Below are 23754 nucleotides of genomic sequence, written 5' to 3' on the forward strand. Positions count from 1 at the left end.
ATTGTCAGATCTTTCAGGCAAGGCAGCTTCAAATCTCTCAGTAAAATATTCTAAGCAATGAATATTTTGTTCCTAGTTCCTGAAGCATTTGCTTCATTTTTACTTCATGAACTAAAGTTTACAAGGATGTTTGAGAACATCTGCTCCATTTGAAGGTTGACTTTCAATGATCTGAGACAGCTTGGGCTGTTTTAGATACTCATCACAATTCTGACGTTCCTTCTAATTAAATTACCTTCGCATTAAAAAGGTCTCGCGTAGGGAGATTGGCGATGCATTTCCGTCTTGGATAATGTCGCCGCATGTTTTACTCATTGTGCAATAGCAGTTAATCCCAATGTCTCGGTGGTGATATTAGCAGGAGAGGCTAGTAGCTGGTGTCGAGACTTCAGTGAAGTTTCCGTCAAAAGTTGGAGCAGACAAATGAAGAAGCCTCAGCAGAAAGGCAACGCAAAGTCTCGTCTGGCCCTGTAAACAATGATGACCCCTGATTATGATAATTGTCACATGTATTAGTATACAGTGAAAAGTATTGTTTCTTGCGTGCTATACAGACAAAGCATATTATACATACAGAAGGAAAGCAGAGGGTACAAAATGTAATGTTACAGTCATAGTTAGGGTGCAGCGAAAGATCAAGTTAATACAAGGTAGGTCCATTCAAAAGTCTGACAGCAGCAGCGAAGAAGCTGTGGTTGAGTTGATTGATACGTGACCTCAGACGTTTGCATCTTTTTTCCGATGGGAGAAGGCGGAAGAGAGAATGTCCGGGTGCGTGGGGTCCTTGATTATGCTGGCTGCTTTTCCAAGGCAGCGGGAAGTGCAGACTGAGACAATGGATGGGAGGCTGGTTTGCGTGATGGACTGGGCTACGTTCACAACCCTTTGTTGTTTCTTGCGGTCATGGACAGAGCAAGAGCCATACCAAGCTGTGATACATCCAGAAAGGATGCTTTCTATAGTGCATCTGCAAAAGTTGGTGAGAGTCATAGCAGACATGCCAAATTTCCTTAGCCTCCTGAGAAATCACAATTTCAGAAAGAGAAAGGGATGTAAACTCATTGTTGTGCAAAGAAAGGTTAAAACAACCCATCATTTTATTACTCTGAATTACCGTAGTCCATGAAAAGGCCGCGGTTTAGAAATTACAAATTGTGAGTAGAATTTGGCTGTGTTTAATATATCTTATGGACTTCTGTCACTTCTCTGAATGTCAGCGATGCTGACAATGCTACATTTATTGCCCATCCCTTGTTACTCTGCGAAGTTGATAGATTCTTCTTGTAATTATTTATTTTGCTGCTGAGTATTTTACTCAGCCATTGCAGAAGGCAAAGTCAATCAAGAGTTTAGCTTCACATGCAGGCCAGACCAGAAAGGGTGGGTAGATTCCCCGCCCGAGTTACATACTGGTTATATTACACTCTTGACATTGATGCCAGGCAGATGAAGCTAGCCGTCAATGCACAACGGAAAGGGTAACTGAGCATAAATACTAACCAGGGCTGGAGTTGATTTGATTTAATTTGACTTATTATTGTCAAATGTACTAATATACAGTGAAAAGTATTGTTTCTTGCGCACAATACAAAGCATACCGTTCATAGAGAAGGAAAGGAGAGAGTGCTGAATGTAGTGTTACAGTCATAGCTAGGGTGTAGAGAAAGATCAACTTAGTGCGAGGCCATTCAGGCCGGTGGGATGTTCCGATCCCGCCAATGGCACAGCCCACCTAGGGTTTCATGGCAGTGAGGAGTGCATTCAGCAGGAGACCCCGTTGATAATGACGGTACCGGAAGATCCTGCCACTGGCCAATGGCGGGCCGCCTCCACTGCTGCAAAAGACTCGGCCGGTTGTGTGGAAAACCCCGCCCTCAGTTTCAGCTTGGCACCACCTCAACCAGCGCAGCTTTGGTTTTTGGGTAATTCTTGGTCTTTCCAATGTTAACCAAGGCCTGTCTTACATCAGCTTCACTCTAGGTTCTAAGTTAAGTGGCATTCATATGTCACCTTAGGCCCGTTTTTAAATCTGCATCTGTATGGATTTTGAGGTGAGTTAAAATCTGGCCTGTGTGCACACAGATTTTCATCTCCCTAAGTAGACCGGCCAGAAGTACACTACAGGTTACACGTCTTGTTAAGCAATGCTTCGAATCTAAAATTCTGATTGTTGTGTTCGGATTTCTCGACAGCCTCTGTAACCTCCATCATCCCTGTAGCCCCCTGAGAGATCTATGCACTCTTCCAGTGCAGGCCTCCGGGGCATCTTTGCTTTCTTTCTCCTTACCTTTGGTAACCATGCCTTCAGCTTTCTAGAGTCTGGAACTCCTTCCTAAGGCACCTCCATCTCTTTCTCTCTCCCCCAAGACGTACCTATTTGCCCAAGCTTTTGGTCAACTATCCTAATATCTCCTTACGTAGTTCAGAGTCCAATTCTATCTGCTAATACCAGTGAAGGCCTTTGGGATGTTTTGCGACATTGATGGGACTATATTAAATCAAGTTGTGTTCATTGTCAGCCACACGTATCTTCCCTTGTCATGTGGGACTGCTCTAATAGATGGGGATGCATATAACAAGAGTGCACAAAAGACCTTGTTGCGGCGTTTTGGATGATGATTAAAATCCGGTTTAAAATTTACAAATTTAAATTGTAGCACCATATTTTTGTTGATCCAGTCATGTTTATGAACAAGGATGAAAGTCAGGAACAAATTGGATCTTGCTGAAGGTTTACTTGCACAGGAACAGGAATTTGTTTGTGTCAGGCCTACACATTAAGTGGATATGACGGTAATCTTATACATAGAAAATTATTGTTTATGCTCCAACAGGTCTGCAGAAAACCAACGCTGGTGAATCCAGCCTAGCACATTTCCACGGACTGAATTTGCAATCTCAGCAGATGCCATTAGGGATGAACTGCAACCAGACTTAGGAATCTGGATCCATCAAAATTGGGAATTACAGCAATGTGGTTTGGGAATTACAGCAATGTGGATCCAGATGTTTTTTTTATTCATTGTTTTTTATCCATTCATGAGTCATGGGCGTCGCTGGCTGGCCAGCATTTATTGCCCATCCCGAGTTGCCCGAGGGCAGTTGAGAGTCAACCACATTGCTATGGCTTGGGAGTCACATGTAGGCCAGGCCAGGTAAGGACAACAGATTTCCTTCCCCAAAGGGCAATATTGAACCAGATGGGTTTTACTGACAATTGACGATGGTTTCATGGTCATCAGTCCATTCTTAATTCCAGATTTTTTTTATTGAATTCATAATCCCACCATCTGCCGTGGCGGGATTCGAACCCGGGTCCCCAGAGCATTAACTGAGTTTCTGGATTAATAGTCCAGTGATAATACCACTAGGCCATCGCCTCCCCCATGTGCTTCATCTTTGTACGAAAGGTGTACAACAGATGCACTGAGGGACTTCCCAGGCCGTAGAACCTTTGTTAATAGTATCACAAATGCCTTTGCCCTGCATGCTTCGGAGTTTCCCGAATACAAAGTGAGGGACTGGGTGGGTTTTTGAACTGATTTAATGTTCGTCACATACATTCACTTAGGTGGTCAGAGAATGCATCATTCATTCCAAGGTTACACTCCCAGGCTAATCTGGGCGGATCCTTCCTTAGGTATTCATTTTGCTGTCCATCAGTGGGATCCCTTTCCCAGAGGGCTTGGTTTTCTGGAGGTTCAGGAGCAACAGTTAGAGGGAAGACGTGTCTCCCTGAGATAGCTGGGATGTGTCAGAATTTGGTTTCAACATGAATCCGCTTTCCTTTAAAAATTATGTGTCTCATGCACAGAATCATAAAATCCCTACAGTGCAGGAGGAGTTGGTCCATCGAGACTGCGCCGACCACAATCCCACCCAGGCCCAATCCCCATAATCCCATGCATTTACTCCAGCTAGTTCCCCTGTCACTAAGCGGCAATTTAGCATGGCCAATCCACCTAACCTGCACATCTTTGGAGTGAGGGAGGAAACCGGAGCACCCGGAGGAAACCCACACAGACGCAGGGAGAATGTGCAAACTCCACACAGACACTCACCCAGGCCGGGAATCCAACCCAGGTCCCTGGTGCTGTGAGGCTGCAATGCTAACCATTGTGCCACTGTGACACCGTGCATTGGATTCTAGCAATGTTTGGGCCAGGGAACGTCCTCCTTAAACATTTTACACTACAAAAATTCTTAGAATATTATGGGTCGCCAAAAATAATTGTAAAAAATTATCCTTCCAAGTAGGTTAAACCACTCCTTAATCTATCTTAAAATAGTAAATGCTATTAATATCAGGGAATTGGTGTGGGGCAGATCAATGGGTTTAAGAAGAGTTCTGGCTTGTTTAAAATTGGCACAAAAACATTAGCACTGCAAATAGTCTAAATGACATGCTGTTCTCTTTTGGACACACATATGGGGAGGCGATGGCCTAGTAGTATTATTGCTACAGACTATTAATCCAGAAACTCAGCTAATGTTCTGGGGACCTGGGTTCGAATCCCTCCACAGCAGATGGTGGAATTTGAATTCAATAAAATATATCTGGAATTAAGAATCGACTATGAAACGATTGTCGGAAAAAGCCATCTAGTTCACTAATGTCCTTTAGGAAAGGAAATCTGCCATCTTTACCCGGTCTGGCCTACATGTGACTCCAGATCCACAACAATGATTCTCAACTGCCCTCAGACAACTAGGGATGGGCAATAAATGCTGGCCAGCCAGCAACACACATGTTCCATGAATGAATTTTTTAAAATGTAGCTTTATAACCACAAAGAATTGTCGCCCCTTTCCCCAGCAGTACATTCTGGGTAGAGTGGTATTCCGGCAGCTGTTGTGTATTCTGCAGAAAGCACAACATAACTCATGTATTACAAAATCTAATACTTTTTGCAAGTTGAAATTCTGTGAAAACTCACATACAACAGCTTTCAGGCACGACCAAACCACAGTAAAGTAACTTGACCAAGAATGCAACGACAGAGAAAATCCCCTTGCTGGTGAAAAAAAACTGCAGCGTCGCTGGCTCACTTCACCACAAGACAGTAACATGTACTTAGAAGCACCTGGCAAGAACTTTGTCTGTCAGGTAGCTATTTCACTCATTGTCTCCTCAATAAGGTAGTGTTCAGCATTAATTAAGTTGTATTATCATGCAAGGGCATGCAGTGAGGTGGCTCTAAGAACTAACTTCATAAGACTGAGTCAACTGAAGTCTCAATTCCGTTCCCAGCGCTCATGAATCCAGGCACATAAAACAATTTCATAATAGACACCAAACTCCACAGAGATGATCAGACCACAAGGCATTTACATAGAAGTGACCTGAGAGACTGATTAATATGATTTCTGGAGTCAATGTACTCTTTCATTGTAGAGAAGGACCAAGAGACTGAGACTATCTGATGGATCCGATCGCTGGATCGAGCTATGCTTGAAGGATAGTGCTTGGACACCATGAAGCAGCCTTGTATAAGTTACACGGAAGTCTTTATTCACCATATTAAACCAAGTACATGTTTAAAGTAGGTATGGAGAGGACTCCATACCAGGTTCTTACATATTGCTATTCATCTCTAGACTGGTAGCCATGATGTGGAGATGCTGGCGTTGGACTCTAGTCTGACCTTAGCTCCAGGTTAAGTGCCTTTTTACATCCCCGTGTAGATAGTACTGTACTCAATCTCATATCAACCATTTAGATACCAGATCCTTGTGCTACACATAACGTCAAGGCTGGAGTGTTACGGGCATTCGTGCCGGCAGGATTTTCCCATCCTGCTGCAGTGAATGGAGATTTGGCTGGGCGCCAAATTCTCCGACTTTGCTGCAGCGGGAACATGGTGCAAACGGCCAGTAAGATCCCGCCCCAAGTCTTTTGCCCCTGGGTAGAGACTGACATTAGTTTACTTCCACTCTGCTTCAATTTTACAGGACGTAAATCTTGTGCGCCAACTTTAACGTTACAAATATAACCTGTTCAATCCGTACGCTATTTCATTTTTCAGTTTCATTTCAACACGTTAATGGCAAATGCTGTCAAAATGCAGCAGGTCTGGCAGCACCTGTGGAGAGAGAAATGGAGTTAACATTACAAGTCCATATGACTCTGCTACAGAACTGTGCTGTCGCAGAGTCTTACAGACTCCAAATGTTGGGTGGGATTTTGCACATAACCCACTGCATGTTCTGCAGCATAGATGGTCTCATAGAATCATCACAGTGCAGAAGGAGGCCATTTGGCCCATCAAGTCTGCACCGGCCACAATCCCACCCAGGCCCTATCCCTGTAACCCTGCTAATCCCCCTGACACCAAGGGTCAATTTAGCATGGCCAATCAACCTAACCTGCATATCTTTGGACTTGTGGGAGGAAACCGGAGCGCCCGGAGGAAACCCACGCAGACACGGGGAGAATGTGCAAACCTCCACAAAGCCGGGAATCGAACCCAGGTCCCTGGAGCTGTGAGGCAGCAGTGCTGACCACTGTGCCACCATGCCACCCCATTGCCAGCAGAGGGACCTTCTGGTCCTGCCATTGTCAACGGGGTTTTCCGTTGAATTCACTCCTCGCCATGAAACCCACGGCAGGGTGTGCCATCGGCGTGACCCCTAGATCCCGGCAACTCAAACCATGTTCCTCTCACCACAGATGTTGCCAGGCCTGCTGAGGTTATGCAGCACTTTTCTGTTTTTATTTCCGATTTCCAACATCCACGGTATTTTGCTTTTATTGTAACATTAACAGCACGCATTAACAATGTTCTGTCCTTCCAGTCCTTGAGATGAGAGATTTGGGCAGTCTGGATGTTTTGTACCCCTGCCATGTGTTGTGGTGGGTTCCAGAGTTTCTTGCTCTTGGCAATGGTTTCGAGGGCATACTGCGATGTGGCATGGCTTCATTCGCTTCTTCCATTGATGGATGGTGCCCCCTCGGTCTGGGTGGTTTGGAGGTGAATGATTGTGGTTAGTTGTCATTGTTTCTTTGTGGGTGGACAAAACAGGTATTCACCGGGATTATCAATGCTTTATCTTTTTCTTTTACTTGCTCGGGCACTTGGAAGCTCTTTGCGTTCAGGAGAGAGCCTTTCTGTGGATAGAAGACTAAAGGCCTAATTACTTTAAATCATTGTTTCAATTTGACTAATTTCTACATAGCATCTTTCCAACCCCATGCTTCCAAAATCAGACACAGTCGGACCAAAAGGCAAGTGACGATCTCATTTCGAACATCGTTTCCAAACAAAGCTTCAAATTGAAATGTCGTAGAACCATAGAATCATCAAATCCTACAGCGCAGAAGAGGCCATTCAGCCCATCGAGTCTGCACCGACCACAATCCCACCCAGGCCCTATCCCCATTCATTTACCCTAGCTGGTCCTCCTGACACTAGGGGGCAATTTAGCACAGCCAATTCAACTAACCCGCACATCCTTGGACTGTGGAAGGAAACTGGAGCACCCGGAGGAACCCCACGCAGACACGGAAAGAATGTGCAAACTCCACAGTGACCCAAGCCGGGAATCGAACCCGGGTGCTGTGAGGCAGCAGTGCTAACCACTGTGCTAACATGCCGCCCCGGACAAGCCCTTTCGCAGTGGCTCGTTGGTCCAGGGGTACAATTCTCGCTTTGGGTGAATGTCAAAACAGCTGCCAGTGCCTAGCTATCATCCGACCTGGATGGCCATTCACCTGTATTCTCCAGTAAGGTTCTGGCTCTCCACATTTCATTTGTGGCATGCTTGCCAACTGATATTTGAGCCTCCTCACTAATCATTCTGCCCAACACTTCGCATTGTAATTTAGGACTAACCTTCTCCCCTGTACCAACTGCTGCGGCGGTGACACTGTGTCACACTGTAACATGAGCTCTCAGCTCCCGGAGCATATTTCTGTTCACCTTTGGACAGCAGATGGGTTTGATATACTACCTACAGCTGATAGCATTTCTAGTCTATTTTGGTTTCTGCCCTTAACATGAGATCATCCGGCCATAATCTTTCAGACATCTGGAACAATAAATTGACCTTTTAGGCACAAAATACTTTTAAAAGTTTTTAAAAATGAAGTCATGTTACAATTTTTGGAGTCTGTTCAACCAAGCTATTCTCCCTCCCCTTCCTCCTCCCCCTGCATATTAATGTAAACCTGAAGTCCAGTTTTCTGAACTCTTGATTATTCGCACTAATTCCTCGACTCTTAAGTCGTTGAAAAATTGGATTCGCTGTTTCCATGTCAAATATAGCCCTGACCTGACAGACTACTTATTCTGATAGAGAACCAATCTATGTTCAAATGTTCAAAATCCTGCATTGGGTCCTTATGGCACGGTGGCACAGTGGTTAGCACTGCTGCCTCACAGTGCCAAGGATCTGGGTTCAATTCCAGCCTCGGATCACTGTCTGTGTGGAGTTTGCACGTTCTCCCTGTGTCTGCGTGGGTTTCCTCCGGGTGCTCCAGTTTCCTCCCACACTCCAAAGATGTGCAGGTTAGGTGGATTGGCCATGCTAAATTCTCCCTTGGTATCAGGGGGATTGACAGGGTAAATACATGGGGTTACGGGGGTGGGTCCTGGGTGGGATTGTTGTTGGGGCAGACTCGATGGACCAGGTGACCTCCTTCTGCACTGTAGGGATCCTATGATTTCTATGAAATTTTATCAACAAAGGGTCACTCTATTCTTCTTCACGACACTCCCACCTGATTATCCTTTCAGCTTTCTACCTTGTGTTTCCAGAGGCTGCATTAAACGTTTGCATTGATATAGCGCCTTTAATACCGTACAGTAAAACTTCCACCGCTGCCTCACGGCAGCTTTATCCAACAAACTTTGAAACCGAGACACACCAAGAGATATTCGGACGTCTGGTAAAAGATGTAGTGCAGAGGGACTTCAGGAAGCAGGAGGAAGTGGAGAAATTTAAAGAGGATATGTCAGAGTTTAGGACAGAGGCAGTTGCAGGCACGACCAGTATTGGTGGAGTGAAGGTGATCGGGGATCCACAAGCAACCAGAATTAGAGATCTGCTAGATGGTGAAAATGGCCGCACCTCACCACGCCCTCCCCCCCCACCAATCCCGCCACCGCCCCCCCCATCCCCCCCCCCCCCTCCGCCGCCCCCCCCCCCCCCCCCCAACTCCGTCACTCCGTCGCTGTCGGCTCTCTTTCAACTCAAGGATAACGTTCTCGCCATTTTGAATGACAAGTTCTCCCCAATCATTATGGCCATCGGGCGACACGGTGGCACAGTGGTTAGCACTGCTGTCTCAGAGCGCCAGGGACCCGGGTTCGATTCCTGGCTCGGGTCACTGTCTGTGTGGAGTCTGCACATTCTCCCGTTGTCTGCGTGGGTTTCCTCCGGGTGCTCCAGTTTCCTCCCACAGTCCAAAGATGTGCGGGTTAGGTAGATTGGCCATGCTAAATTGCCTCTTAGTGTCAGGGGGACTAGCTAGGGTAAATGCATGGGGTTATGAGGATAGGGCCTGGGTGGGATCATGGTCGATGCAGACTCGATGGGATGAATGGCCTCTTTCTGCACTGTAGGATGCTACGATTCCATTACTGTTGTGGTTCAGAAAGAGCTTCACAGTGGATTGTCTTTGTCCTCCACTGGAACGGTGGCTGTTTGAGAGTTGAGGGAACTGGACTTGCCGGGACAGAGAGTCCTCAGTTGCCCAGGCACCGTGTTCAGCCCACTCAACCCATCCTGGCTGTGAAGGCCGTTGTCGACTCTTACAACAGAGAAACAAGGGACATTTGGTCTATTGTGTTCTGTCAATTAATTGCTGGATTAACCCTTAAACTAACCTCACTGACCTGCTCTCCCCACAGCTCTGTACTTTCCTCCGTTTCATATGTTTATCGACTTTCCTCTTAAATATTCTCTTCCCCAACCAGAGCCTGTGGCAAAGAATCCTATATTCTCATTGATTAACCCTGCATCATTGCCTGTCCAACCAGAATAAAGACCAGCTCTGTCCTCCTCATTATCTATCCATATGCTGTTGGGAATAGGGTTACCAGACAGGAGCACACTCTCTGACACTTACCTTAGTTGCTCAGCCCAAGGATGCTGAGGCCAATTGTCGCAACTTCTCTCCCATTACCTCCGAGCAGATATCTGCCTGTTCTGCATATACCAGGGGCAACATTGAAAATAGGAGTAGGAGGAGGACATTCAGCCTTTCCAGCCTGCTCCGCCATTCACTATGTTATGGCTGATCCTCTGTCAGAACGTCAAACTCCCTCATACCCCTTGAAGCCTTTAGAGTGTCAAAACCTATTTCCTCCTTTTATTTATTCATTTGTGGGACGTGAGCGTCACTGGCTGGCCAGCATTTATTGCCCATCCCTAGTTGCCCGAGAGCAGTTGACAGTCAACCACATTGCTGTGGCTCTGGAGTCACATGTAGGCCAGACCGGGTAAGGATGGCAGATTTCCTTCCCCAAAGGACATTAGTGAACCAGATGGGTTTTCCCGACAATCGGCAATGGTTTCTTCATCGTTATTAGATTCTTAATTCCAGATATTTATTTATCGAATTTAAATTCCACCATCTGCCATGGCGGAGTGCGAACCCAGGGTCTCCTGAACTTTAGCTGGGTTGCTGGATTAATAGTCTAGCGATAATACCATTAGACCATCACCTCCTCCAAATGTCAAGGGTCAAAGATCATCAGATTCAGTGACTTGGCTTCCACAGCCTTCTGTGGTCGAGAGTTCCATAGGTTCGCCACCCTCTAAGTGAGGAAGATTTTCCTCTTATAGGGCCCACCCTCTATCCCGAGACTGTGACCCCTTGTTCAAGATGCTGGCTGGAATTCTCTGGCCGTTGACACCCCGCCGCTGCTGCCAGCGAGAATGGAGAATTTGGCGTTGAGCCAAAACTCTGTTCACTGCAGCAAGACTGGCGAATCCCAGCTGCAGGCGAGGTTGGCGAATTCCATTGGTTATGTAGGATTCAGCGTGGCACAATGGTTAGCACTGCTGACTCACAGCGCCAGGGACCCAGGTTCGATTTAGGGTGGCACAGTGGTTAGCACTGCTGCCTCACAGCGCTAGGCACCCGGGTTCGATTCTGGTCTTGGGTGACTGTGTGGAGTTTGCACATTCTCCCCGTGTCTGCGTGGGTTTCCTCCGGGTGCTCTGGTTTCCTTCCACAGTCCAAAGATGTGCAGGTTAGGTGGATTGGCCATGCTAAATTCCCCCTAAGTGTCAAGGGGATTAACAGGGTAAATACGGGCGGCACGGTAGCACAGTGGTTAGCACTGCTGCTTCACAGCTCCAGGGTCCCGGGTTCGATTCCTGGCTCGGGTCACTGTCTGTGTAGAGTTTGCACATTCTCCTCGTGTCTGCGTGGGTTTCCTCCGGGTGCTCCGGTTTCCTCCCACAGTCCAAAGATGTGCGGGTTAGGTTGATTGGCCAGGTTAAAAATTGCCCCTTAGAGTCCTGGGATGCGTAGGTTAGAGGGATTAGCGGGTAAAATACATGGGGTAGAGCCTGGGTGGGATTGTGGTCGGTGCAGACTCGATGGGCCGAATGGCCTCCTTCTGCACTGTAGGGTTTCTATGATTTCTATGATTACGTGGGGTTACAGGGATAGGATCTGGGTGGGATTGTTGTCAGTGCAGACTCGATGGGCCGAATGATCTCCTTCTGCACTGTAGGGATTCAATGATTTGATACCATTGCAGGAGGTGCACCAAAATGTCACTTGCTCCTCATCCCCCTTTCACTGGAGTTCCACTGGAGGATGACCTGCGACCCTTGACATTTCAGTAACTCGACTGAGATCAGGAAAGTGTAACATAAACTTAATGGTGGCATTGAAATTTATCTTCAAGATTAAAAGCCTTTTATAATCTGAGTAGGAAATACAACCTCACAGTCAAATCTACTTTTGTAACCATGGCTGGGGATTTTCTTTGCAAAGGTTTTTTTTCAGTCGGAATTGTTTTAGGCGAGTGACGGGAGGAACGGCACCATGGCACCATTAGGCAGAGAAGGCGACAACTGCAAATGCTGAAAATATGATAGAAACATTTAAAAATGCAGAAATGGGTACTGCAGGGAGGCACAGTGGTTAGCACTGCTGCCTCACAGCGCCAGGGACCCGGGTTCGATTCCCGGCTTGGGTCACTGTCTGTGCGGAGTCTGCACGTTCTCCCCGTGTCAGCGTGGGTTTCCTTCGGTTTCCTCCCACAGTCCAAAAAAAACGTGCTGGTTCGGGTGCATTGGCCACATTAAATTCTCCCTCAATGTACCCAAACAGATGCCGGAGTGTGTTGACCTGGGGGATTTTCACAGTAACTTCATTGCAGTGTTAATGTAAGCCTACTTGTAGCACTAATAAAATAAAATTTAAAACTTATGGAGCTGGGACTGCTGTAGAAATGTATAATTCTGCAACCTGACTTAACATGAGGACCGGAATTCTCAGATGCCACACCGTTGCCAGCGAGAATGGAAAGTTTAGCGCACTGCCAAAACGCCGTTCACTGCAGCAGGACTGGAAAATCCCAGCCACAGGGAGGGATCGGAAAATTCCGGTGGAGATGGGGCAAAGCTTGATTTGAATTGATAAGCTGCTTTATTCCAGACCAGGTATGGTATAATAGTTCTGATCTGATTCATTTCCTGCAATTTCCATGAAACAATATAAATATAATGAGTGTAGTGCAACACCCCACTTCCGCAGGTCACCTTGTTGTGAATAGAGGAGATTCTTCACATCCTAAGTTGTGGAGTTTGTGTTTTTCTGGGACATTCCCTTGTTGCAAAAGATTAGTCCGGAACAGACCAGAATAAACAGAACAGAAAGAGATCAAAAACCAATCAACACCGTGAGATCCAGCACAAACACGCTGGGCCAAACTGCCTCCTTCACTGCTATATCATTCCAAGCTTCTAAGAAACTGAATAAGGGAACAACATCAAAGCGAATTCATTGACATCTTAACAACCGATTATCTCAGACCCCTTATTTTACATGTTGAATAAGCTATGCTTCTAAAACATGACATTGAAAGTGTTTTTTAATCGTTTCTGAAGGAAAAGTAGTCAAAATATACCAAATTGTGACAGATGTTAGAATCGCAACTTGATGAGTTAAATTGGATTAATTTATAGGTGTCTAAATCCAAAACATTTGGGATCCAGATAATTTGGGAATCAGGAATCATTTCGCCCTTTTATAAGTGAGCGCTGCTTATGTCCACATGACCCATGTGGGGCTCAAAGAACCGTCACAAAGACCCAGCCCATTCTCAAGGCTGAGGGCTGTTTAAATCTCACCAACATCCCTCCAGTAACTGGTGGCAAGTCAAGGAATTTGGAAAACCAGAAACCTCCCATTGACATGAGGTAGGACAACAGACTGAAAGGGATTTCACCAAAGTGGCCAAACCAACGTCAAAGGTGAAAGAATTTTCATAGAAACTCATAGAATCCCGACTGTGCAGAAGGAGGCCATTCAGCCCATCGAGCCTGCACCGACAACAATTCCACCCAGGCCCCATCCCTGAAACCCCATGTACCAATCCCCCTGACAATAAGGGTCAATTTAGCATGGCCAATCAATCTAACCAGCACACCTTTGGACTGTGGGAGGAAACTGGAGCGCCCGGAGGAAACACAAGCAGACACGGGGAGAATGTGCAAACTCCACACAGGCAGTCAGCCGGGACCAGAATTGAACCCGCGTCCCTGGCGCTGTGAGGCAGCAGTTTTAACCACTGTGCCACCGTGCCACGTGAAACTTAAGCATGAATTCTGTCGAGTGGCAAACCACTATCTTCTATGTTTATTTAAAGAATATTGCAATGGAGCTGACCCCACCCACAAAAGTGGCCCCATCACCAGGTCAGATTCATGACCAGGGCCAGATTCCACTGACTGCGTCAGGCTGTGGCCTTCCAAAGAGGCCCTTAAAATTAAGCACAAAGGCACTCGGATGCAACTTCCAAAAGAATGTTTCAAAAATATTTTTTAAAACTTTTTCACTAAGAAACTGAGTAATGGCACACCAGCGAAGTAAAAATTAAAAGTAAAGTTTATTTATTAGTCACAAGTAGGCTTACATTAACACTGCAACGAAGTTGCTGTGAAATTCCCCGAGTCACCACACGCCAACGCCTGTTCGGGTCAATGCACCTAACCAGCACGTCTTTCAGACTGTGGGAGGAAACCCATGCAGACACAGGGAGAACATGCAAATTCTGCACAGACAGTGATCCGAACACAGGAATCGAACCCAGGTCCCTGGTGTTGTGAGGCAGCAGTGCTCACCACCGTGCCGCCCCAATGAACATCTCCACACCAGTCTTAAAGTCATTTGTAGTGATTTCCAACCCAGTTACTAATAAGTAGACGACGAGACATTCTTATTAAAAATGTTTATTTTTCTGATGAACACATTTCAGCTGTATTAACAAAACTGCACAAGATTACCGTTCTTAAATACTGCACGGAATGCATGTTTCAGTGGGAGAGGGAAAAAATAAACAATGCCATTCGATCGCGTTGCCTGATGGTGTTGGATCATAGAAGAGTTTGTGTTCGGTGAGTTGAGCAGAAACCTGAGCAGTCACACAATCCGTGCAACGTCAAGTACAATATGAAGGCTGATTGCAGTCTGCACCGAAAGCGGAAACTCTGCCGTAAATGTGTTAATGTAGTGAGGCATTCAACAGCGCAAAATCTAGCATCGAGCCACATAAGGAGGTATTAGGACAGTCATCGAAACCTTCGGCCACTGGAATAGATTTTGAAGTGCCTCTTTATTTTCATTTATTCATGGGATGAGGTCATTGGTTTAAAATTAAGTTTATTTGTTAGTGTCATGAGTAAGTTTACATTAACGCTGAAATGAAGTTACTGTGAAAATCTCCAAGTCACTACACTCCAGCACCTGTTCGGGTACACTGAGGGAGAATTTAGCATGGCCAATGCACCTAACCAGCTCGTCTTTCAGATTGTGGGAGGAAACCGGAGCAACCAGAGGAAACCCGGGGAGAACGTGCAAACTCCGCACAGGCAGTGATCCCAACCGGGAATCTAACCCGGGTCCCTGGCGCTGTGAGGCAGCAGTGCTAACCACTGTGCCACCCACAGTGCCAGCATTTATTACTCATCTCTAATTGTCCTTGAACAGAATGGTTTGTTAGGCCATTTCAGACGTCATTTCAGAGTCAACCAAAGGAAGAAAATGAGGTAAAGGAGCATGCAGATAGTTTAAGGGGGAAAATTGCAGAGTTTGGGGCCCTGGGCACCAAGAGTCGAGTTATAAAAATCAGAGAAATGCAAGAGGTCAGACTTACAGTAGGATTGTAGGGCCTGAGGCAGTTGCTGAGATAAGTACAAACAAGACATTGACGTGCATATGTGAAGAGGGCTCTGGAGGCTTTGAGATAGCGATCCTGCCACTTGCTCGGGTCAGAGGGTTTAATTTTGGATCGCTGAGTGTCCAGATGGTTTTTTGAGTAAGCTGGACAATCTTAGTGACCATGCACCCAGTTTCCATTGGATGGGTAAGGTTAAAATTGCTCCTTGCCACCCCCAGCCCCTCACACCTCCCCCTCTCCCCCGCAGAATGTTTCGAGGTGGCCGGACGTCCTCTGGCACCGGGGTTTTCCGTAGTTTACACCCTCTCGCTCTGCCACCAGGAAACCTGTGGCAGGGAGTCGCAGCCAGATGATCCCGCCAGCGGGAACGGCCGGGAAATCCTATCCCGAGCTTTTGTTTCCATTCCATATCGGCAAAAACTATTCCTTTTTGTGTCGCTCAATTGCGTCAGACTGGTGGGGATGGTGTGGGGCGTTAGTCAGACTGGTGACCAGAACTGTACATTACTGCAAGTCTATTATAGGAGCCCTGATATACACTGTGCTGCTCTGTCCTGACTTTATGTGCAAAGAGTGTGGTCCATGGGCGGAATATTATGGCCTCCTCCATGGTGAGGTTGTGTGGCAGAGAGGATGGGAGGGCTTTTAATGAGGCAGGAGGATGGCAGGTGGGAATCCCTCCACCCTCTCCCCCCTTACCCTGCTTAAGTCCATGATGGGAAGACCCATCTTCCTGCCCGCCACCAATTGAAGTCTTTCAGCAGCAATTATTGATCGCTTCAGGGCTTCATCCACCACTGCTTGTATTAATCCATTATTGGGTGGGGGGAGGGGGTGGGACTCGCCACGTAGGGAGCCCAGCAAGCACATCTGTGTAGCATTGCCGAGGGGCATTCGCTCGTTCTAAGGCACTCTAATTCAGGGATCAGGTGTTGGGAAGAAAAGGCTCTCTGAGACCCAACCCCCCCCCCCCGCTGCCAATCACCCTCCCCTTTGACCCCCATCACATGGCACCCTCCTACCGCACTACTCATGCCTCTGGTTGGCTGGCATCTCTCGGTAGGTTGGACTTATGCCCCCCCCAGGGATCTCAGTCCCGGGGTAGGCATTCCTCTGTCCAGTTAAATGCCTGACTGGCACTTAATTCAATGGACCTTTCCAAAAAGAGGCGATGCAGGTCTCCTGCCAACTTTCCGGTCAGCGGGTAAGACCTTTGTCACCTCTAGCCCCATGTGTGAAAACAAGCCAAGGCCTGATACGTGTACATAGACCTCCTTCAGTCCTGGTTCCTAGAGATGTGATGGCCAGTTTCCTCCTCACCTTTACTGAAACTGCCCTTTGTGTAATTTATAAATGTGGAATAAGGCAGTCAGTAACAACTTCTGGAATGGGGAGTTCAAACTTCGGGAGGATAAATGTAAGATGGTCACTCATAAATCCAATAATTAGGAATAAACCTGCCTGAGAGATGTGTGAAAATGTGGAATTTGTTGTCACATTGAGTGGCTGATGCAAGGAGCATAGACACATTTAAAAGGGAAGCTCGACACTTAGAACATAGAAAAAATACAGCCCAAACAGGCCCTTCGGCCCACAAGTTGCGCTGGTCATGTCCCTACCTACCTAGGCTTATATATAGGCCTACCTATAACTCTCAATCCTATTAAGTTCCATGTACTCATCCAGAAGTCTCTTAAAAGACCCTATCGAGTTTGCCTCCACCACCACTGACGGCAGCCCATTCCACTCACCCACCACCCTCTGATGAAAAACGTACCCCGACATCTCCTCTGTACCTACTCCCCAGCACCTTAAACCTGTGTCCTCTCGTAGCAGCCATTTCAGCCCTGGGAAAAAGCCTCTGAGAATCCACCCGATCTATATCTCTCAACATCTTGTACACCTCTATCAGGTCACCTCTCATCCTTCGTCTCTCCAAGGAGAAAAGACTGCTCAACCTATCCTCATAAGGCATGCCAACCAATCCAGGCAACATCCTTGTAAATCTGCACTGCACCCTTTCAATAATTTCCACATCCCTCCTGAGGCGACCAGAACTGAGCACAGTACTCCAAGTGGGGTCTGACGAGGGTCTTATAAAGCTGCATCATTATCTCCCGACTCCTAAACTCAATCCCTCGATTGATGAAGGCCAGCACACCATATGCCTTCTTAACCACCTCCTCCACCTGCGAGGCCGATTTAAGAGACCTATGGACCCGGACCCCAAGGTCCTTCTGATCCTCTACACTGCTAAGAGTCTTACCCTTGATATTATACTCCTTCATCCCATTTGACCTTGTATGAGGGAGAAAGGATTTGAAGATATGCTGATGGGATTGGATGAAGTAGATTGGGAAGAAGTCTGTGGGGAGAGTAAACGCCAGCATTGATGTAAAAGCAGAAAGTGCTGGAAAATCTCAGCAAGTCTGTCAGCATCTGTGGAGAGTTTTTCCAGCAGTTTTTGTTTTTGTTTCAGATTCCGGTATCCACAGTATTTTGCCTTTACCAGCATTGATATGTTGGGCTGAATGGCCTGTTTCTGTCCTGCAGTGGATAATATAATCTATCCCAGAATTCGACTACCTTTCATATCCGTTTTGCACAATATATGCAGAGACTAGACTCACTCGCAGGCCTTTTAGTTCCACTTCTCCTGAAGCAAATTCAGTCCCATCAGATGTGCATTACTTTATATCATTTGATGTTAAACTCTATTTGCCATTTGTCTGACTAATAGAAAATTAGAACAAAAAGAACAAAGAACAGTACAGCATGGGAACAGGCCCTTTGGCCCTCCAAGTCTGTGACGATCAGGTTGTCCTATCCAGACCAACCACCTGTATCCCTCTATTCCCCATCTGTTCATGTGTCTAGCCGGATAAGTCTTAAATGTCGCTAACGTATCTGCCTCAACCACCTCACGAGGACACCACCACCCTCTGTGTAAAAAACTTCCCGGCCACATCTCCATCAAACCTTTCCCCCCTCACCTTGAACTTGTGCCCTCTTGTAATTGTAATTTCTGCCCTGGGAAAAAGCTTCCAACTGTTCACCCTATCTGTACCCCTCCTAATTTTATAAACTTCTATCAGGTTGCCCCTCAGCCTCTGTCTTTCCAGGGAGAACAATCCCAGTTTATTCAATCTCTCCTCATAGCGAATACCCTCCATACCAGGCAACACCTTGGTAAATCTTTTCTGTACTCTCTCCAAAGCCTCCACGTCCTTTTGGTAGTGTGGCGACCAGAATTGGACACAGTATTCCAAATGTGGCCTAACCAACATTTTATACAACTGTAACATAATTTACCAACTTTTATACTCGATGCCCCGTCCAATGAAGGCAAGCTTTCTTCACCACCTTTTCCACCTGTGCTGCCACTTTTAAGGATGTGTGGACCTGTACTCCCAGATCTCTCTGTGTGTCTATGCTCCTGATGGTTCTGCCATTTGTTTTATAGCTCCTTATAAACCAGTCGAACTCATGCTATAAACTTTTATCCGCTGCCTCCCTGTCCATCACATCTCTGATTTTAGACTCGTCAGTATATCGGATAAGCTTACATTTGTGATTTTGTTTCCTTGCTATCCAGGTCATTGAATGAAAGGGAAGCGAGGCTACATTTTTAACCTGTGTACCTCGGTACGAATAAAATTGACTGAATAATTTCAGTTCTACAAAGCAGCGTGGTTAAGGTCAGGGTCATTCCATGCTCAGATTTTAAATATTGAAACTTCAGTTTGTGATCAGATGTCGTAAGTGCAGCCCAAGCTTTAATCCTGACTGCCAATCTACAGTGCAAATTTTGACTGAAGCAGAGAGTGGGCGATTTGACTCTGAAATATGCTGCATCTTCTTTGTGCCACTATACATTCAGCGATAATGCACAAAAGTTTGGGTAATGCTGCAGATCGGTGTCGTGCGTTAGGCATCTGAGGTACTGCCAAATGACTCCTGGGGGCACAGCAGCTGCCCACTACTCCGCAACAGAGTGGCGTGCCAGTCGCTCAAAGCCGTGAGTGGTTGCAAGTTCAGGTGCTCACAGTGGCATTCTGTTTGTAAATGAAAACTTGTGCCTGCACTGGGAATCGGAAGGAAATAACCTCTTTAACCTTTTCCGCACAGCGTGAGACTGTTTCCTTCCCAGCACGCTCACACAAAAGAGGCACCGAAAGCTCATTAAACCCTCACCGCAAATGTTTACTAGACGGCGTTCGTTGGCACTTGGCAGCGCCAGAATGATAAAGGGGTGTGCGGCGGGGTCAGATTTGGCAGCGGCGCCCAGGAAAACAAAACGCGATAAAGGCTCGGCTCTGTAACTTTGGAGAGCTGGGCTTCCTGCGAGCAGCAAAAAAAAAATGTCACGGCCACCCATGTAACATGATTTATAACTTCACAATTGAGACTGAGCAGATAACTCACGAGTGACAGAGTCACAGGAGAGAGAGAGAGAGAGATAGACTGTCGACCACACTAGTGGAAATATAAATCATATTACACAGGTGCCCGTGACAAGTCTTATTTTACCCGCGCCACAGTTTTATTACTGTTTCCAAAACTGAATTATTATGTGCGTTAATAACCGAGTTGTATTTTTCAACATTGTTTGGTGTGTGTAAAATGGACTGGAATGAAAGGTCCTGTAATGCACATTATACCGCCAGCTTAAGAAAAAATAATTTAACAAAGACTCCAACTAAAATGACAGGGAATAAAATAGCAGCCACTAAACATTCTGCTTTACTTATTTCCAGCAGAGGTAGCTTACTGACTCACTGCCGCACTAGAATATACCTTTAAGCAAAAAGTCAAATTCGGGACGGTTAGATTTCAGGTTACTCAAAGTGTTGTCCAGTTCCATCCCTGCATTTCAGAGAAGGCCACTCTGCTAGTGATGAAGAGAGTGTAAATGAGTAACTTCATTAAGCTTCAGCAGGCAGGCAAGGAAAAGAGCTGGACAGAATTGTAGAATCCCCACAATGCAGAAGGAGGCCATTCGGCCCATCGAGTCTGCACTGACCCTCCAAGAAGCATCCCACCCAGGCCCACTTCCCTGCCCCAAGCCTGCAAGAGAGCGGCACAGTGGCACTGAGGGCGGCACAGTGGTTAACACTGCTGCCTTTCAGCACCAAGTTCGATTCCTGGCTTGGGTCACTGCCTGTGCGGAGTCTGCGCATCCTCCAAGTGCCTGTGTGGGTTTCCTCCGAGTGCTCTGGTTTCCTCCTACTGTCCGAACGATGTGCTGGTTAGGTGCATTGGCCATGCTAAATTCTCCCTCGGTATACCCAATCAGGGGCTGGAGTGTGGCAACTAGGGGATTTTCACAGTGCCTTCATTGCAGTGTTAAAGGAACCTCACTTGGGACATTAATAAATAAAATACATCCATCACAGCTAATCCACCTAACCTATGTATTAGTGGCAATTTCGCATGGCCAATGGTCATCCAGATTCAAAACGTTGGCTCTGTTTTCTCTCCACAGATACTGTAACCTATAAAATGTCCCAAGGTACTTCACATTAACATTATGGCTTAAATGACCAAAAAACCTGCTGGTAGGTTTCAGAATTATGTTGGAATGTCATAGCAAACCCAAGGCCAGCTGTAAACAACCTACTCCCTGAATCTTCCAAACACTCCTGCTTATACTTTATAACCCGCACATCTTTGGACTGTGGGAGGAAACTGCAGCACTGGGAGGAAACCCACGTAGGCAACATGCAGACTCCACTCACACAGTGACCTAAGGCCAGAATTGAACCTGTGTCCATGGCGCTGTGAGGCGACTGTGCTAACCACTGTGCCACCGTGCCGCTCCCAGTGACAGGGTCATTTTGGTAGCATGGCCCCTTTAAGGATGGGAGGGGGTTCATTCCCTGAGGGTCACGTGATCGGGCCTGTCCCTATGGGGTGTCAAGGTGGGCAGCTGAGCCAATCATTTGCAAGGGTGGGTATCCCAGGTCAGGGTGGATCTGCAGTTGAAACCAAGAGGAGTGTTGTATAGTTAATTATGTCTGACCTTTTATTGTAAATACCCAATTATCATTGACAATAAATCCTTTGTTACCTTGAGCCACATCAAGTCGTCCTTGATTTATTACAGTACTCATGCCGTAGGATTAGATGGGATGCACAGCACCGAAGCCGGAATTCAGCCCAGCAGGTTCATGGCAGGGTTTAAACGCCACCCTACCTCATTTAACCTTATCAATACTTCCTTCCTTCCATTCCTTTTTTCTCATGTGTTTATCTCGAGTCCTCTGAAATGCATCAAAGCTGCTTGCCTCAACTACTCCTCGAAGCAGTGGTGTCCACATTCTAACCAGCCTCTTAAATATCAATGAAGGGTCATCCAGACTCAAAATGTTGGTTCTATTCTCTCTCCACAGATGCTGTCAGACCTGCTGAGATTTTCCAGCATTTATCTGTTTTTGTTTCAGAATCCAGCACCCGCAGTATTCTGCTTTTATCTTAATGCTTTTCTCTTAAATATCATGTTCGATTTATTAGTGACTATCTCAAGTTTATAACCCCTAGTTTTGGTCTCCACGCAAGCGGAAAGGTTTACTCCATGTCGACCCTATTAAAACTTTTCATAACTTTAAGACTTCTATCAGGCTGCCCCTCGGAAAGGAATCCCACCTTGTGCAATCTTTCCTGATGAGTCTAACCTAATAGATCCCAATTGTGTGCTTCCCAATATGTAGCCAGATGGAAGATGTGCTGGCCTTGAAGAGGGTCCAGAGGAGGTTCACGAGAATGATTCCGGGAGTGAAAAGCTTGACGTATGAGGAGTGTATGAGGACTGTGGGTCTGTACTCGATGGAGTTTAGAAGGATGAGGGGGGAATCTCATTGAAACTTACAGAATACTGAAAGGCTTGGATAGAGTAGGCGTGAGGAAGATGTTTCCATTAGTCGGAGAGACTAGGATCCAAGGGCACAGCCTCAGAATAAAAGAACGCCTCTTTAGAACTGAGATGAGGAGGAATTTCTTCAACCAGAGGGTGGTGAATCTATGGAATTCATTACCACAGGAGGCTGTGGAGGCCTTGAGTATATTTAAGACAGAGAGAGATAGGTTCTTGATTGGTAAAGGGATCAAAGGTTATGGGGGATAAAGACAGGAGAATGGGGTTGAGAAACTTACCAGCCATAATTGAATGGATGAATGGCGAAGCAGACTCGATGGGCCGAATAGTCTAATTCTGCTCCTATATCTTATGATGGTATACATTAAGGTTGCGAGGCGACAATAAGAGAGCTCCCAAAAAATATGGAAACCAAAGCTGGTAGTTGCCGTGGGAGACAGAGGGTGTTGGTGCCATGCCCCTGGAAAGGTGGGAACTATCCCCAAGGACTACTGTGCAGGCCAATACTACTGATAATTCAGCAAAGGTCAAGTAAACCTTACAAGGACACTCGTTATCCTTAGGGTCCACTAACTGGGGGTATGCTGTAGTGAGGTAGGTTGAGGAAAAGGATCAGGTTTCTTTTTCGAGAAAACCTATACTTGCTCACCCATTTCTCAGTGTGGAGCTTTACGCTTCAACTCTGATAAGTTACAAGAACGCACACACATTGTAGCTGCGGTTATTAGGCTGCGGCCAGCTACTACAGTGACCCCTCTATATGTGGCCAATGAACAGGAGATCCTAACTGGGTCTTGGTCTGGTGCTGGCTATCACTGTGGTTTGTGGTGAGAGAGAGAGACCGATCATACCTAACCCAGTCTCACTTCAGTGTGTAATGTTATTGTGAGATTGTTTTTTTTTAAACCCAGTGTTGGATACCAGTAAACCTACTCAGCGAAAGACTGCATTAATATTTGAATAAACGCCTCTGAAATGGAACGAGCCATTACCCCTAGAATTGCTTTTCTTTCAACCTTAAAACCATAATATTTAGAAACAAAATTAGGCCATTCGGCCCATTGAGTCTGTTTCGCCATTCGATCATGACTGATATGTTTCTCAATCCCATTCTCCCACTTTTTCCCCGTAACCTCCCAACACCCACACTCATCCCTCTCTCTCTAATCTCTTCCATGTTGGTGAGACAACACGTGCAAGATTTTGGACAGTCTGCGGTAAATTCCTTCGTAAGGACATCGATGTATTGAAGAGAATTGAGGCAAGAACAATAGACATCATTTCATGTCTTAGCAATTATGATGGCGGACTCAGAACTGAGCTGGTTTTCAGTCAAGACAAAATGGTTGAGAGATACCACCGTCTGTGGCAGCAATCCTCCCATCCCACTGCGCTGCTTCACCGGAGGCTGTTTCACGGGCTTTCTGCTGGATGCCATGGCTTCCGCGAGTCTCTGAGTGCCGGATTTCAGTGGAGCTGAATAAATTATGGAAATCCGGGAGATTGGGGCTGTGAGGG

Source organism: Mustelus asterias, chromosome 18, assembly GCF_964213995.1.
Source record: "Mustelus asterias chromosome 18, sMusAst1.hap1.1, whole genome shotgun sequence".
Taxonomy (NCBI): domain Eukaryota; kingdom Metazoa; phylum Chordata; class Chondrichthyes; order Carcharhiniformes; family Triakidae; genus Mustelus; species Mustelus asterias.